Here is an 18854-nt window from a genome sequence, read left to right on the forward strand (position 1 = left end):
GATGTTAGACCGCAAATTGTTGTTGCCCCAAATGACGTAATTTGAAAGCGAGTAATGGATAATAATTTAAATTTCGAAATAATTTCGAGTCGTCTTATTGACCAGCAGAAAGTGATTGTAAACGTTCCGGCGGAGCGGGAAGAAGTAATAGTATAACTTTTTCTGATACGCAACACGTGTCGGTTGTTTCGTTGTTGAATTTTAACGCCTGATAAAATTATCATACTTTATCCATTGCATCGATAGCAATTTTAGAATGCACAGAATAATTAATGTTCGATGTATACTCAAACGCAAGATAAAAAAATTATGCACATGTTAATACGCGGCTGGTTCGCATTCTCTCTCGATGTCGTGCTCTAAATGTGGCTATGTGCTGTTCACGTACTACCCTTGTTCTTGATATAACTTGTCGCAGACGATCATCACGCTATTCTCAAAATACTTCTGTTTTACTCTCCCTTGTTCTGATTTTTACATGATTTGATTTAATTTCTTTTTCATCACATTTGCATCGTGTCCAGTGTTTATTTCTGACTCTACTCCCATGGGGCTGAGCCCCCCACCCTCAAAAATATCCAAAGCTCGCTTTGAAAAATATTTGAAGAATAGTAAAGAAATATCAAATATTAGAAAAATGTACCTTTAATATTTTGGTGAATGATCAGATATACAATCATCATATTTGACTCAACCCTATATATTTTTTATTAAATTATTTTTCTCGGTGGAAATAAGTAATCCATAATTGCATAGATAATAATATTGTTGGACAATAAACAAAACGGTAGATTTACGAGCAGACGCAGCTGAGTAAAACCACCAAATTGTATTCCTAAAGAAAATTTAGAAATAAAAGTAAGATTAAAAGATTTTGTTTTTGAATATTTTTGTTTTATGCACATTTAACTCAACAGTGTATTTAAAAATAACTTTAATATATAATAATACTATTTGTTTGTATATTAAGCTTGTTAAAATATGCGTATATAATTATATTGTTCACAATTATAAATAACAAAGGTAACTTTTGAATCATCAAAAAATATATTTATCCTAATGTTATATAAATGAATTTCGATTTTTTCAAATTTCCTCCGGAGAAAGAAACACTAGTCGTGCCTCATTGTGGAGGTTAGAATTTTTAACAGTATTAAAATAAAATAAGAATTATAAAATTAAAAAAAAAGTAAATAATACTTTTACGTTTTAAAACAAATTTGGTTGTAATGTTTATTATTATCAAGATTATAATTAAAGTGTAAATAAATTAACTCCATCGCCATCTATTTTCTTGAATTCGGTGTTTCCATTCTCTTCCTATTGCGTTCCAAGATCAAAAAAAGTGGTGAATGTTGTCTTTGGAGGAGAAGATAGTCGCTATTGGAAATCATTTTCAGTAAAATATGCATGTTCACCATTATCTAGATGAACACTGATATGTGTGAAAATAGGGTTCCTTTCAGTTTTTTCGGTTGTTATTATGACATCAAAACAACTGCCCGGTCAGGCCTTATCAGATGTACTGATGCTCCTATTACCTTTTTTTCGCGACCTTTTCCGATGTTTTATCAATATCTGTACCAAATTTCATCAAAATCGGTTAAGTAGTTTTGGAATTTATTAGACACAAACCGTCGAATACGTCATATATTGTTATACCTATAACAAACTTTCAACCTAATCGGTAGTCTTTCTAGAAATATACTGTCATACAAACCTTGTCCAGACATTTAGGAATAATAATAAAAAAAAATTAAAAAAACCAGTCAAATCAGTCTAGCCGTTCTCGAGTTATTCTCTTACATACACGAGGCAATTTATTTTTATATGTATAAATTATTATTATTATAATTATTAGTATTGTTCTCGTTGATTTTATTTTACTTTTTATCCCGCCCGATAATTTTTCTCCTTCGGCGAACAATATCTTCTGCTCCGACGAAAACCGCGCGTGAGACGTGCGTTCTGCAAACGACAGCGCGAGAAAAACTTCCATAGGCCCGTCGGTCGCGTCGCGGCCGCGTTAATTAACACTCCGGCGCAGAAATTCATAATCGTCCGCGCGGGTACGTTTAATTTGACGCTCGGTGGAGTGGAATCTCCGCGGTGGCGACGACGACGTGGTGTCAAACGTTGTTGTCGTTGTGATCCCTCGTCCCGGCCGGTCGAGAGAAGAAAAGAACGTGCCTCGAAAACTCGCCACCGGGCAGCCGACCCAGGTTCGGAACGCATTTTGAAATTAAACAACGCCGGGCTCGGTTTCTATACCTAGAATACGCTCAGAATTGGAACTAAGAATTCTTACGCCCGGGGAAAATGTTAAAATTACGCCCTATCATGGATCAATAATCAAATACTCTTATCGAAAATTTTTTTTTCTAATAATTAATATACAATCATACTTATTGAGTGTTAACCTAATAACAATGTTTAACAAAGTTGAAAATATCAAATTAGTTGTTAATAATTACAAAAATTACACCCTCTAAAATGTTCTGCCCCTGCATATGCTATTCGTCGCGAAATAATGTACTGATAAAAATAGCAGAGTGATCTAAGTGCATAAATCGGTTTCGTGGAACGTAACAATTTAAAATCAACAATTTTTTACTACATTCATTTTTTTTTTTTTTTGCACGTTTTTAAGATTTCAGTTTTTTCGTAGTGCCATTTTTTCAGTATTTTAAACGATTGTTCTTTATTTATATATTTTTTAATAATATTTAAAGAAAACATTTTTTGTAAACTTTCCGTTTCAATTTTTTTACGATTTTCTTTTATTCTATTAATAACAAGAGAAGAGAAATAAATTAAATCGTTATTTTTCAAGTTCATTTTAAAATTTTTTTTAGATCTCAATCGTCCTGTATTTCGATACTTTCTTCGTGCTATAAAATCCAAACCCTAAATATTATAATAAAACCGTATACACCGCGAAGAGTACGTGTAAGGGTGGCATGTTGCCTAGAAAAAATATACGTTATATATATTATTCATACGTATGGTAATCAAAGCACACATAAATCTTTCCGCGTCCATCCACAACACGCATAAATTATGTCCATTGTACGTATACAATTCGGTATCGCACCTGTTGGTAATGTTTTTTTTCTTTCTAAACGTACAACAATTAACGTTACAAAATCATATACGTACGAGCCGACAAATACGCGTTTTTGGCCAAAGTTGGCGTACACGGTTACACGTACTACGGCTATGTTATGTTTGTGAAATGCAAATTTACCATGTGTGAATAATACATTAATGTACGTTATTTCGGTTTATCACGTCGGCAGAAGAAATTATCGATTTTTCTTGCGTTCCCTCGCCCGCTCGCATTTATATAAATAAATATGTATACATGTATCATTAAATATATATATATTGTGTCAGCGAGAGTTCTGTCGGTCGAAAAACTGCTGTACGAGTATCCGCTCGCGCCAGACCTTTATTTTTGCTTTTTCGACCCACTCTCTTTTAATGCGTTTATCCAACGAGAAACACATTAATATCGTCGACCACGCACACACTATTCTGAACTCGCGTATTAAAGGAGCCACGATTACATACACTATTCGTTTCTTTCATTCGCCGCCATCTGCTTTGATTATACTAGTGAGAGCAAGCCCTTTCACTGGGGGGTGCAGGGGAGCCCCTCCTCGTGCTCCTTTAGATAATAATTTGTATAGAAATGTATTGCATTTATTTGCATTTTATGTAGCAGTCTTGGAGGTCGATAAGGAGGATGACTTATTAGTCAATAAGGTGACACAAAACTGTTCGTCAGTTTTCAATATCACTATTCGGTATTTGGTTTTAATCATGGTTGAAGGTCCATATCATAGAGTATCACTCTATGGTCCATATACAATTGTGGATTTCACTGCCCCTTCTCTCTTGACAAAAATGTCTGCGGGCGGCTTTGAGCGAAAGCGGGAAAAGAAAAAGATCCGGTCGCGACCGTTAAGCATTTGATTAGCTCATCGCCGCCGCCTCCGCCGCCGCCGAGATGGTGTGCACAGACGTGATGAGAGGGGAGCCGACGAGAACGTTATGATCGACTCAAAGGAACCGTATCATCGTCTTTGCCTGTATCGTATATTATGTTTATTCGTATGTATACGAGTGTAAGTCGATGCGATGCGCAATAGCAGGATTTTCTTGCCACATAGATTATGGTTTTTAGTACAGACTTTTCCTTTATTTTAATCATCCGTCTCGGTTAGTCGGTATTGATGCGAATAATCCTTTTATCTTTGTCGCCACCGTATTATATACCTACTCGGAAATCGATTACACTCGTTTGATGTGAACGCAATTATTCAAAAACAATAAATCAATTTACGTGCAACGGCATATAATTCACGTTGTGTATGTATATATGTGTGTGTATATATATAGTTACCATGTAATGTAATACGATAGCATTGACAATCGGTAGACAATGATTTTTCTAGTAACCTTGTAAATTAATAAAATAATTAATAAATGGCCGCATTGACATCGCGCGTTGCAATTTTACTCTTGCGACGGTGTTCGAATCGTAATATAACCGTTAACTGCTGAAGAGTGTACGATGTATATGTATACGTATTACCACTCGCTTCGTCGAGGTGTTGAGCATCGTCGTACACGACCGTATTACTTTTAATTGAGTTTCAAAATAAAATCGCGCCGAATGCACATGCACACTCGCTCGATCATTGTATTACAATCTCGGCATTTCCGTTAATAATTATAACACATCGAGCGAAGAAGTATAAAGCTTTAAGGCCTACTACCCCCGTAATGCTCTAGCCAACACTCCTAATATTTACTTTTAACGTGCGATACCAACGTCGTCGTCGTATAGTTCATCAAAGTATTGGAACCGTTTAATTTTACGTTGTTGGGATGGTTTATTTTTTATCATGATTTACCACATGACTTTATGTTGGCATCACAAAATATTGGTAGACTTCAATCTTATATGATAATATCATTGACAAGAAAAGATCTCCGATGAACTCAATTTCCGAAGCTCAATTTTTTACTAGAGACGAAAAACTTTTTTAACATTTTTTATTTTATTAAATTAAGAAAATACTCATCAAATATTCGTGAAATAAACATGTTTATCAAAAAAAAAAAAATTATGGAATGTATTTCTTAGATTTTATTTAAAATAAAATAAATGCCGTCAATATTTTTTTTTCTAATTTTAAAAATCATGTAAGTGATTTTTAAGAATTTTTCAGGAAATTAGTAAAATGTTTGTAATACTTTAAATAACCTAAATATTTCTTACGTACACAAATTAATTTATTTAAACTTCGTGTAATGTAAATAATTCTAATAACTGCCACGATTCATTGCAATCTACATAAAAATATTAGTAAAATTTTTGTTATTCCTACGACACTGTATCAAATAGATATGACAATACTTCCTATGTGAATCCCGATTACTATTTTAATACACATAGGCAGGAGATATTTTAAGAACGTTTAAGACTGTCTAATACCTTAAAGATTTAATAATTTTTTTTGATATGCCACTGATCATAAAATAAAAATGTGGGATAATTTTTTTCTATATCCAAGGATACCAAAACTTCGTTTTGCCCATTTTATACGTATTATATATTATTCGTTAAAAGACGATATGAAATGTAATCAATTACCATCACATGGGTCAATACTGCATTTTGGTTCTAACTGTTAGAATCTAACATGCGGCAACAACACGTTTTGACTTGCAGGGGGAAGAAACAGTAAGGCCCATTACACAAAAATCGATTTTGTCCGTACGACAAAAAGTCGTTCGATCATGATTTTATAGTGTCATAAAGAAGTAAATGAGAGTTTTCTCGGGGTGGACTCGCCAGGGAGACAAAAAGGCAATCGTCTCCTAAGCCCTTGATAGTATCATATTAATACAAATTATATATAAATACCCGTATACAAAATTTATTATCAAAATATAGAACCTAAAAACCGTTTATTTACTATAAGACTAATCTAAATTGAGATTAATTAAGCACTATTAACTGAAAATATTTATTATTTGAAATGTGATAATAATAGGTTCAGTTGATTAACCCCCAGGCCCCTCGATACCCAGGTCGCCTCTGGAGCTTGCATTCGACCCGATAGCTACACAGCCCGATACGATCGCCGTCTCGCTGATGTCCACTGCCACTGCGATCGACGATTGCACGTTATCAAATACAAGCTCGCACACACCACGATTTCTATTCGTCCAATACCACGTGACTTGAGTTAATTATTTAATCGTTTGAAATTAATATCACTTTTATGATTTTTATTAATATTACAGTATATTATTCAAAAAAAATCGTCTTTTTTATATTGTGTATTTTGTAGTACGTTTTCACGTACGGCCAAATTTGACTTTTAGTAAAATTTTGTTTTTCCTCCCATAAAAAAAAAAGAGTGAATATATTGATAACGAAATTCTGATTTCATTAGTACAAGTGAGACACTCGAGTTATGGGACAAGACATTAAATATTTATAAGGATCGGAGTACAACGAGAAACACTCGGAAAGGGACAAAAATACTAAACTATTTTTTGTAATATAATGTAGCGAGAGAATGATTGTGATAAGAAATAATGATATGAACAAGAACGTTGACTGACAAAAAATAGCGAGTGTGCAAACAACGTTTCACGATAAAATATCCTTACAATATTTTATCGTAAGAAACAAAATCGATGTGTGAGCAATGAACCCAACACATGCTTTGAGTAAAACGACGGATTTTTATGTCGGATTTGTGCATTCCTCGTATTTTTCTCTGCGTAAATATAAATATTCTATATTTAATTGAGAGATTTTCTTACATTAATGATTATTTTTTCTGTATCCAGGGATACCAAAACATCGTTTTACCAATTTTTCATGTAGGTGAATTTTCTCCGTTGACGACGAATTTATACAGGTAGGTAATAGTGTCGTACAAAAAAACTCGTACCTTACTTTTCTAAGGCGAAAACCTTTGGCTGTTTTATTATTATTTTGTTGGATTATGTGTATTTAACTGTAGGAGTATTAATATTTAAATGGAAAAGACAATAAATAATTAATAAGAATATATAATTTCGATTATAATATAAAAACGTTCCATTTATTTTTAATTTCCTAGATCGTAATAGACATGTAGTTTAATTTCTTGACGAACATTTAAAACGCTTAAGAATTAAATTCTTTGACTATTTGACTTTTAGTAAATTATGTGACGAGCATCTCCCTATGGGTTGTTGGTCTATAACTGTTTTTTTTCTCGTACTCTAGTCTATTGCGCTATATTAGTCATCGGATGTCCAAAAATGAACACAATATAACTCACGTACTTATATATATATATATATGTTATAGCTAGTATTAGAAGTATGGCTAAACTCAAGTTAAACCGGCTAATCACAAGTTTAACCACTGCGTTTGGCTACTGTCTAAACAACATTATCCAAACAAATAATTAAACGGTTTATGTCGTACTAAAGTTCTTTCATTTCTTCTCTTATTCAATAATATTTAATAATTTCATAGATTATGGAATAATTTTAATATTAATGGAGTATATTTATTATTTAGATTTACGACCACTTTTCATAACAATGGTAATGGAATTCATGGGTGGCATGACTATTTTTACTCAATAGTCTGAAGACGATTGAAACTTCTCCCGAGAACGGTGAAACCCCTATCAATAGTTAATTATAAGATAAATATTATGGTCTCATCTAAAAATTCTTCGAAATTTTTATTTTTATATTTTTTTAAATTCCATGAAATTATTATCGAATGCGATATTTTACAAAAATATTTTTCTGGTCTTGAAAATCAAAATTAACTTAATTGGGATAAACGAAAAAATAATACGTTAATTTCAAATTAATTTGTAAGGAAATGAGTTAAGTTAATAAGTTAATTTAACTTAACTTTTAATTTAGTAACTCCCAGGCTTGAAAACAAGATATACCTACAAAGTACTACAAGCTGGTATCTTAACTACTTACAAACTTGAGTCGGTAATTACGGTAGATTATTAAGGACTGTCGTTAATAGAGCACACAATATTGTATGCAACTGCATGCAAACAATATCAATTTTAAAATAATATCAAAACGCAAAAAACTGTATAATATTTATATTAATGAAAATATTTTACTTACCACGTACACTCACCTCTATATAACTACCCAACATATTAATATTCATTAAAAATTACAATTTCAAAATATTGTATTGTTATTGTAAATGATTTTAAATTTTTAATTTACCTATGGCTAATGTTATTTAGTCATTAGCCGATAACGGTTGGATAATGTTAGTTTTATTGACTTGTGTTATGATTATCCATTTGTTTTTGGTGGCTGAAGTTCGAAATTTTGACATAAGCATTTTCTAAACTTAAAATTAGCCTGCTAATCTTAATATTATCTGTCCTTCGGACACTAGCCGTAACATAAATATCAACTCGAAAACGATAACGGTATAGTTTGACGAACTACTGTTTTTATAAGTCTTATATAGGTTATACCTACGCGAAATTGTTGCGCAATCTCCCACGCGAATTGTATTACGTGTTAAACTTTTCGCAGCGTAATACAAGGTACTTGATTGATACGCGCTCTGTACTTGTTCTCTATAATAATATATAATTTTACTGTTTTTTTTTTCAGAATCAAGCCGCATTCCACTTTCCAAAATCACCCGGTGCAGATGAAATCGGATCGCTCACGTCCACGTGTTATTATTTATATTCGTACTGTTATCGTCGTTAAAATTCCCTCGATTCGATTTCACCGCACGCGGTTACTGTATTGTAATAATTATTATTATTGTAATCATTGCGGACGTGTCGTCCTGGCGAAAGCCACCCGTCACACGTGCCGCGCGCAAGATCCGAATAGCCGAGGTCGGAGCCTCGACGACGGTGACCGCGGGCGGGCGTGTGGGCGGACTGTGCGACACGTGCGCGTGTTATCGTCAAAGGACGACGTTTTCGCACGTACGTATTATACCGTATAAGTAACGTACGACGTGTACGGTGGACCGCGAAGGGAAGGATAAGAGTCGAGGGCGGAAGGAAATGGAAAAACTCGTACAAGTAAAACGCGACGTCGCCGTTGCCCGAACGCAGACGGTAATGATACACGTGGAAGCCGACGAAGATAACGGGAAATGGTTGTTGCGGCCACGGCGTCACACACCCCGTCTCTCACCCCTGCGCCATGTTACGTGCGCGGCATTATCGCGTACTTTTCGCCGTGCAACGATATACACACACGCACACGTTCCACCCCCCGAGGGCATCGCATTCCTCTCCGAAGGGACGCAGAAAAATCACCGCCCAAAAGTCATCCGCCGTTTCGTCCTGAACCCGGCATTCCGACGCTTTTCCCGCACCGCCCCTTAGGAACAACGTGTACCGTGCTCGTACTCCCACAATATTATTTTGTATGATCAGTCCGCGTCTTCGCTATACTTTTTTTTTTTTTTTTAAACTACTTTACCCGCCGTGTTCCGTCTGTTATATTATTATATTATTGAGTGTTACGTTCAACCCTCCAGTGCTCACTTGCGCATAAGTGTAAGATAACGTTTTTTTTTTTTTTATGTTTTATGTCCAAAAATCATAAAATTAATCTTTTCTCAATATTATATATTGTAGGTCCTAATCACTTTTTTTTTATATATATATTGTTTAACTCCTAACATCGACGTGGGATGGAGAATTATTATTATTGTACAATTTATTTGTTTCATTTTCCCTTTGATTTGTTTACGTCTTAACGGTTTTAGTTGTAATAAAATCGGCAGTTCAGAATGTAACACGCTGATAATTTATATACAAATTGACTAAATATTTTTTGTCCATGAATTAAAATCTTCTGTTCTCCGTGATGGCCGACAGAAAGCGCCAATTTTTGGCCGATCGTTTCACGCGTGCATACGTTTTGTAAAAACATATATTATACTGTTTTTGTCTATTATTTTTTATTTTTACTTAAAACATATTATTATTTTCATTTTATCGTTTGTTAATTTGTACATGTATATAAGGCAATATTTGTTTTTTGTAATATATTATAATAATAAAATCGATATTTTTCTTTAAACAAAATGTATTTACTGTGAACTTCAATATGGCGGCTGTCTTGACTGAATGTTTTTGACAAGATTCGTTATATTTAATCATAACTATAGATGGGAGCTCAGTAAATTTACCGGGTAAATTTTACCGGTAAGTTAAATTTACGTAAATTTTACCGACATTTTTTTTACCGTTCTAAAAATCAATTGATCATTTTCTCCAGTGTTTTTATGTGCACGTTAACACTAGCAATATTTGATTTTTATAGCTAATTTTACATGTATTCAAAAAGAAAAAACATCAAATGTTCCCTAAATCTTCCAGTAAAAACCAGATAGGTCTCCTTCATAAATTGTTAAGAAAATCTTAAAAAAAAATAAAAGCACACCCCAGACCTTGGCAGTTTCTGATAATATAAATGTTAGCGAACTGAAAACATATTTAAATTTATTATAAACATTTATATTGTCCATTTTTATTTTTGTTAAGATAATAGAAAAGTTAGATAAAACAATGAAACACATGATATATTGTAACCAATATTGTAACTATGTTGAACATTTTATCATTCTTGTTCGTCCAATAGTTAATTGGATTACAATTCTTGAGAGTGATACGCCAAGACTTTCTGTTGTACCAGCAGCTTTGAATCAAATAAAACAACATTTTATAATTCGGCTGCATCCGAATTGGTTCCCATACCTAAAAATTGACATCCGAATTGGTTCCCGACATTCCAGGCAACAAACATCCGAATTGGTTCCCAATAAATACTTTCGAAAAGGGCGAAATCCAATCTAATTATATTTGTTATTTAATATTATTATTTTACTAACATTTTGAAATTTCCCATCTTTATAAGTACCAAGGTGGATTGATAAGTACGAATTTCGGAATGGATAAGATGAAATAAATTATCATTTAGATAAAAACCGTGATAAAACGGGCGTTATATTATCGATATTGACGGATATCTAGTCGTACTTATAAGTCAGTACGGCATTCAGTAATCCGCCGTAATAACCGCAAAGTGCTTGTATTAGTGATTGTATTTGTGTTTTAATATTTTCGAATATGGAATTTATGTACAGTGAAAAAAATAAAAAACTTATTGTATTGTTTGTTATAAATTTTTACCTCAATAATACAAAAAATGATAAGAATAATACTTAAAAATAAATTGACGAATTAATATTATGTTTATTATATTATTATAAGAATATCATTATACAAATTAAAGTGAAAAAAAATCAATGTTATATATACATACAGTCTTAAGTCTGTATAAAATGGGAAGGAAAAAAGAAAATATTTTGACCCGGGAACCAACTCGGATATACCCTTCATATCAATCCGGGAACCAATTCGGACACTCTGTATAATTCATATTCCAATTTCCCTATTACCTGAAGTGGAAGGAACAATGTTCTTAAAAAAGATTGATGAACGTTATAACATAACTATGCATCCAATCCATTTGCATATTTTATTCATCATACTACTCATACTTATATTTAAATATAATACTTGAGGTTAAGTGTGGACAAGTGTTCAGTGATATTATTGGTTAGCGGAGTTATAAACATGTTATTGTAAACGTAATAAATTAGTAAAAAAAATTATGCACTATTATAAAAATGTGCGTAAAATGTAGCGGTAAATTTACCGAACATTTTTTTACGGTAAAATTCCGATTACTATTCATAACATACTTAGTTACATTGCTTACAAAACCTCGAACACTTAAATTCCGCGGTGAGGGGAAAAAATGATTTAATTGATTAAGAATCGTTTCGCAGTGTTGTCGAATAAACCAAGGGATATGTGTACCTATTGTATACCGAGAATTCTTTGACCTGGTTTGGTCTGATTTTTGATCATATTTGGTTCTAAGGTATCGATATTTTGGTATAATAAATATTCAATTAGTAATACCAAGTCAGTTGCGTCTAGAAATAAGGTCCAGCAACAGTCGCCCTTCAAAATCAATATGAACAGAGTACTGTACAGAGACGTTTGGTAAAATAACTTCATCAACGTCCTGAGGTAACCTGATCATATATGTAGGTTCGTATCCATAGTTGCTTATTATTTACATGTATATTTAAGAGTATACGAGTTGTAATATTATTAATATTATTATGTTAATAAACGATTAGTTGAATTACCCTTTGCTCGGGAAATATTTTACAATTTAAAATTTGAGCAATTACTATTTCGATGTGAAAAACAATTTTTGGTTGAAAAAATCGTGCTGTCGTCGTATGTTCTTAAGATATTTATTTGCATTTATTTATATTATATTAATTTACATAGGTATATCTCAATCGGTAATTATTGAAATCAACATATTAAACCAAATAAAATGTTTCCAAGGTAACTAAAAAGTAAAAAAATGTGAACACCCAGTCTAGAGCTCTAAACTTAACCCATAAAAATGTGAATTTTTAAAAATCCTTTCTGAGTACCCTTATACATGAATCGATGTGGTAGTTTTGGCTGTACGCTAATCAATCAGTCGGTAATTGCACTACCACCGTATTTGAATTTTATATATATCCTAGTAAGAACCTATCCATTTTGTTCGAGATGTCATTTAAATACGTTATATATTCACGCAATGAATGCATTAGACAGCTAAAATACGAATGTTACCACCGGCTACGGCTTGACTATCTATTAATATTATTAAATCCTGTTTATATTATATTATGAATAGGTATTCTTAAAAACGTAAGTTTTTCCATGTAATAATTACGAAAAAAACATTGGCTAACATAGCTATCTGCAATATTTTTTTTTGTACATTAACCGTTAAGTAAATTTCGTACTCATTGCATATTACCATATAATAAACGTTTAAAATAAGGTGTCCTAGTGTTAAAACCCTTAGACTAAGAAGAAGAAATGTTTACAATTAAAGAATCATTACATTTCCTGTCACCATTGGTCTTTGTATACGGATAGGACAATCGTCTTGTCTTGGACAGTGTCTGAGGTTGGGATTTCACGGTAAATCATATTAACAATGGTAGATAGTAGACACTTATGCATAAAATAATGTTCGGTCTCGGAATATGTATTTTATATGAACATTAGCTGACCTGACAAACGTTGTTTTGTCATATAAATTATTTCTAGAAAATATTTTGCTAGAAAAAAATAACTAATTTAATATAGATGTGTAACGATGTCGTATATAAGTGAAAGAGGTATGGAGTGCTGTGAATGGTGACGAAATATAAAATTGAAAAACATCAAACAGTTATTTTTTTAATAATTTATTAAAATTGATCCTTTAAAATTATATATATATATATATATATATATTGCTAATTATGACAATATTAGTAAAAAAACAATATCAATCCCTTAATGCAACAGAGTGTACAATATTTTTTGGTATCCCATCTTTCGCCAATACAAACAAACTGGATGGTTTGAGAGCACGCCACATATAATTGTCCGTGTGAAAAACATGATGTGCTCAAATCTAAGTCACAGACAGACATCGTTTGGCCTTGAGACTTATTGATAGTCATTGCAAATGCCAATCTAATTGAAAATTGAAAGCGTTTAAATTGTATTGGCACATCTGTGGGTATAATAGTGAATCGCGGTAATTACATATTTTCACCTTGGAATTCGCCATTTAAAATTATGACTTCGATAACATTTTTCATTCATTTTTTAATGACTAATCGCGTACCGTTGCACAACCGTGGTGAGTTCAAATTACGAAGCAGAATAACTGATGATCCCACCTTCAGATGTAAATTATGCGGTAGTATGCCTGATAAATCCAATGAGTTTAAAAACTCTGTTGGATAATTTACAGCTTCAGTAGTATCGCAAACTGTTTCAATAGATTTCTATGACGCCAAGTCTCCTGGTAACAAATGTTGTAACTTAAGATTCAATTCATTGACGTCCACATTTTTGCTGCTAAAATTGCTCTTTTTGCCAGCCACCATGATTTGTGTATTATCTGTGTACATTGGGAAATATTTGGTCAACGAGAGCATCTTGCAAATCAACGATTGTGCAGAAATTGATTGGTAATTGTATCTTTGCATCCCGTTTCATCTGTAGTAACTTTCCCATCACTGATACCTAACAATTGTTTTGAGAATCTTCCGCACGCAAATTCTTATATAGAATCGTAATTTTAATTTTTTTCAGCCAATTGTTTTTTATATTTTTTATATTGACTTCTCCGGTTTCACCTAGATCTTACGCTGATACTTTTATCCAAACATCTACCTGATTATTCAAATTGATGTTTTTACGTAATCTATGTTTAAATAATATAATCTGTATGATATCATTATCAAATAAAAAGGATATTTTTCTTGTAACCATTATTACGTAATAACATAACGATGAGATTAAATTACGTTTAAAACCCTTTTTCGTGTAGAGTTTAGACAAATGTTGTTTTATAAAATTTCGCGATCGCAACTGATATGCCAACCGTAAAAATATTTTGAAACTAATACGGTATGCAATCGTTTTCAGAATAGTTTGTCTATTTAGAGTGGTCAATATTTTAGTGCAGTAGAACCTCCTTAAAATTACTCGGCACCAACTGAGTTTTCGTGATAGGGACACTAATAAAGTTGCTTAAACCAACTCAAAATTAAAAATTTGTAAATATATATATATTTTGTATGCAATATGGTAAAATAACGGTAAATGAATACCGGTAGAACCTAATACATAGAATAGTTTGGGGTGATTGTAAACTCTGCCCGTGTTTTTTTCAGGAAAAAACGATTGACGTGTAAAATCGACTGGAATAAAAATATTCTTATGATAGTTGAGAACCATTTAGAATGTTTTCAAAAATCGCAATTGTAAAAAAAAGAGTAAAAATATAAGTAAAATTGTAGTGTAATATTAAAAGATTACAATATAAATCTATTTTTTTTAATAAAAAGGCCATGTATTTGACGTATTCACTCATTGATATTTCCTTATTTTCATATTTTATAAGTGTTGTTTTCAAGATTTTTTTTTTCATTTATTGTACATTTAAATTGAAATGATGCATTTAAGCTGTTGATTCTGATGTACGATTAGATATTTTGTTAAGACGGAATATATTTTGGGGTGAGTTGAATTGAAACTTGAATTAAAATCCGCATGAAATGATTTACATGCATTATTTGTTAGATACGTATCAACCAATGCACATGCCCACACATCAGGCGGAAAAATATCATCTTCTCCTACGTGTGTATCAACTTAATAATCTGTGAATTTAATTTACTCGATTATTATCAGGTTTCGATTCTATTAGGGTTAAAAATAAAAGATCTAAACCTTTTTCCGGTTCTAAGAATACTAATCCATAACAACTAATCAACCATTTGCTTATTTCCTAATTTTTTGTTTTAGAGTCTATACTTAATTGATTTTGTTGTATATTCCTATACCAAGGTTGTGTTATGTGAAATCCTCATCCATATATTTTATGTTTGGTCAAATAACGTTACAACAACGATGAATGGTTTTTTCAAAATCACTAATAATGTCTGTTGGTTTAGAATCACAATTTATAGCCCTACATATTCATGGACGTGTTTTAAACATGAAATATATGTATCTGTAGTTTTTCGGCTAATAAATAAAAAACAAGCCGTCTGTAATGACCATTTATATGACCGTGCCTTGTAAACATCCGTTTACAAAACTTGGCACAGTATGAGAGTAAGTTCCGTGAACATAAATATATATTTAGATGTGAAAAGCGTTTTTCAATTATTATCACAACTAAAAATGATTACTTTTTCTTGTCTATCAATAATTAATAAAAAAAATTGTATTTCTATTCGTAACTATTTCCATATTTTCTAGGGTGTAATTCTTCGATCGATTTTGTTAGCGCAGGCTTTAACTTTCTTTTGGCATTATACATATTCCTCTTAACACACCGAATATCACTCACAGATCTCAGGCGTCAGGTACACAGTTTACTACACTGCAAACATTTTTATTTGGCTTAGTGCAGATATCCTCAGTTGCTTTACGTTTGTCCTCGGCAGTAACACATTGTCTTTGTAGTACTTGGTCCCCAACAGGTTCGTGGTCATGATCATCATTTTTCTCGGTAATATTATTATTTATTCCAAACATTTTTAAAAACACTCTACACTCGCGGTTTATACATCGTCACTGTAATTTGCCTGAAGCTAACGTACGAGTTACTTTAAAATGTTCTAAAACCAACAGTAGTCATCCACATTGGGACTCAACTATGCGTGTCATCGTCACGGTTGTACAAACACTACTGAAACTTCGTTTCAAAAGTCCAATACGAAAATTAAACTAATTGCCTCAACGTTTAAACGTATTTTAAAAATTCGTTGTTCAATCAAATGATCTTTGTACTTCGGACTTTTGTAAACGAGATTTGTTAAATCTTAGAATAAGCAACCAGCGTTGGTAAAAGTTCAAAATTGTAAGTCAAGTACGAGTATGTGATACTTTTTTCCCTTGCTTTATACACGTATATAAAAAAAATAATAATTATTATTTAAGTATGTTAGGTACTACATTAACTATTACCACTAGCATAGGTATTATTATCATCCCATATCGACTGCGATTTTTGCGTCTTCAGGGCTCATAATGCCTTTCACTATAATTGGCAGATTTGTAAAGCTGTGTAGTACAACAACAATTTTAATAATTCATTTTCGTAAAATGTAACTATTGATCGTAATTATAATACAGTCCCTAAAAGTGGCGTGATAACATTTCAATAAAAATTGAGGTACAACAAATTATAGGCGAAAATTACAACTGTCACAGGTTGAGAAATTCGTCTGGATTTGAATGTTTCATTATGCCACTACAAGGTGGTTTACAATAATTACGTTTTTATCCATTTGATGTATTTCCAAATCCAAACCGTCATCGAAAAAGCTCATTACTTGTTTTGTCAATCCTGAGCCTTCGGTTGGATCCATTTTCCACAAATCGTTGGCGAAATTACCTAATGTTATGTCGGTCTTTGATGAGTGCATGTGTATAACACCTATATTATATAATCATAACATCAACTTACTGCAAGTGACTGGTCAGAATAAAATTGTTTTTAATATTCTTGTAACGGATTCCGTGTACGCCGGGTAAATCGACAGTCAACACCAGTGTTTTGAATCCGGCCTTTTCCGCTCGGCCTGTCAACGACTTGGTCAAATTCCTAAAACGCATGATGGAAAGTATAATATAATATAATAAGTATAATATAATTCATCACACGTAAGAAATGGTGAGTGGGCGCATTTGACCATTCACAGACTAATGTCCCGCAGGCTGCAATACGAGTATGCAATATGTTTGTATATTGTTTACTTGTCTTTATATGTGTACAGTTGAAACCGTTTGACAGTGTTCGGCGCCGCTTCGGCCACCTCTTTCATACTGCAAGTGTGCGACGTCGACAGAATGATAACCGAACCATGCTTTTTAGCAGCTATGATATAATAATATTTTTATTTATTTTTTTTTTTTTTTTTTTATTTATTAAAATAAGCGCCAAGGCTGGCTCATTTACAGAATTATAAATAGTAAATACAATAACATATACTATAACAACGTTTAAAATAACAACAACATTATTATTATTATAATAATATTAGTTGAATACAGTTAATGGATTAAACAATTGCTGAACCGTTTAAAAGAGGTGAACAATTTATTTTGCTACTTATTGATTTGGAGTTGCAACTTTCAACACAAGTATTTCCTGAAGACGTATCCGGCTATACACAAGTAATATTGTTATACACCACTCACCCCTAGCAGTTGTAAGTTCTCCGTCCTCGTGAGCCAATTTGTTCGTAGCACAGGGGGACACTCCAATAGGCACTTTTACCTGAGCTCCATAAACAGTCAAGTTCAAGTCCCGTTTCTGTACATTTCGCAACACTCGGGAAATGATTCGCAATCTACATAAACGGCAGTTATAAGTTGTAGTTACAGTTATATTATTAGTTTTATGATATTACAAGTTTATTTTTATTACATAAGTTATAGTTACATGTATAATATTGTAACAACAGCAAAATAAGATAATTTTTCTTATTTGTTAAAAGCGTTTCTGTTGTTGGTTAGTGTGAACTCATCACACACAGGCAGCATTTACATAATAGCCCAAACAGTTTTTGGCAATGCTGCTTCAGCATATTCTTCAAACTCTTTGACACTGATCAATATATTGTTCATTTTGTTTTATTATTACTTAATAAAAACAATAAATGTGACTTCTTAACTCGTTCTGTGATCTATGTGGACTGTAGTACAGAAATAAAAACGTCTATCATACGAGTGATATTTATATATTGCCATCGATTACATTATGGGAATAACCATGAATCATGGATTAAATTAAATATCAAGATTAATATAATGTGTTAATGTCGATTTACATTATGATAACGGATCAGAAACGTATATTATCAATATGTTATCCTCTGTACTGCGTACAATTCGTCATAAATACACTATGGATTAAGTTGAGTCACCTTAATTATCAATTTACTTTTACCCAACATGACCGATTTTAAAAGTGAAAACTAATCATGGGTGTATCTTTAAGATTCAATGATATCAAAGACATTTTTTCCATATATTATTTTATATCCAAATGCTCACGCCATTCTGAAAAAAAATTAAATTAAAAAAAAATGATGGGCTATATGCAAATGTTTAATAATGTTTGGGAGGAAAAACACGGAT

The 18854-nt window shown here is 32.3% G+C and overlaps 1 protein-coding gene and 1 pseudogene across 3 annotated transcripts in view; one reads left to right on the forward strand and one right to left on the reverse strand.

The window, feature by feature from the left end:
• The window catches only part of LOC112694250 (histone acetyltransferase KAT7-like), a 100975-nt gene extending 90936 nt beyond the window's left edge, over positions 1 to 10039 (forward strand). For 2 of the 3 annotated variants that reach the window (XM_025569664.1, XM_025569665.1), the window contains one exon: positions 8692 to 10039. The gene's annotated coding sequence lies outside the window, so the exon portion shown is untranslated. Of the gene's footprint in view, positions 1 to 6876; positions 6948 to 8691 lie in introns of all 3 variants that reach the window. The other variant, XR_003149551.1, reaches the window with a different exon arrangement.
• Positions 10040 to 16696: 6657 nt separating this feature from the next.
• On the reverse strand, positions 16697 to 18341 carry LOC112694299 (annotated as a pseudogene).
• Between the last annotated feature and the right edge of the window lie 513 nt (positions 18342 to 18854).

Source organism: Sipha flava, unplaced genomic scaffold (assembly GCF_003268045.1).
Source record: "Sipha flava isolate LNK unplaced genomic scaffold, YSA_version1 126_pilon_pilon, whole genome shotgun sequence".
NCBI classification, from domain to species: domain Eukaryota; kingdom Metazoa; phylum Arthropoda; class Insecta; order Hemiptera; family Aphididae; genus Sipha; species Sipha flava.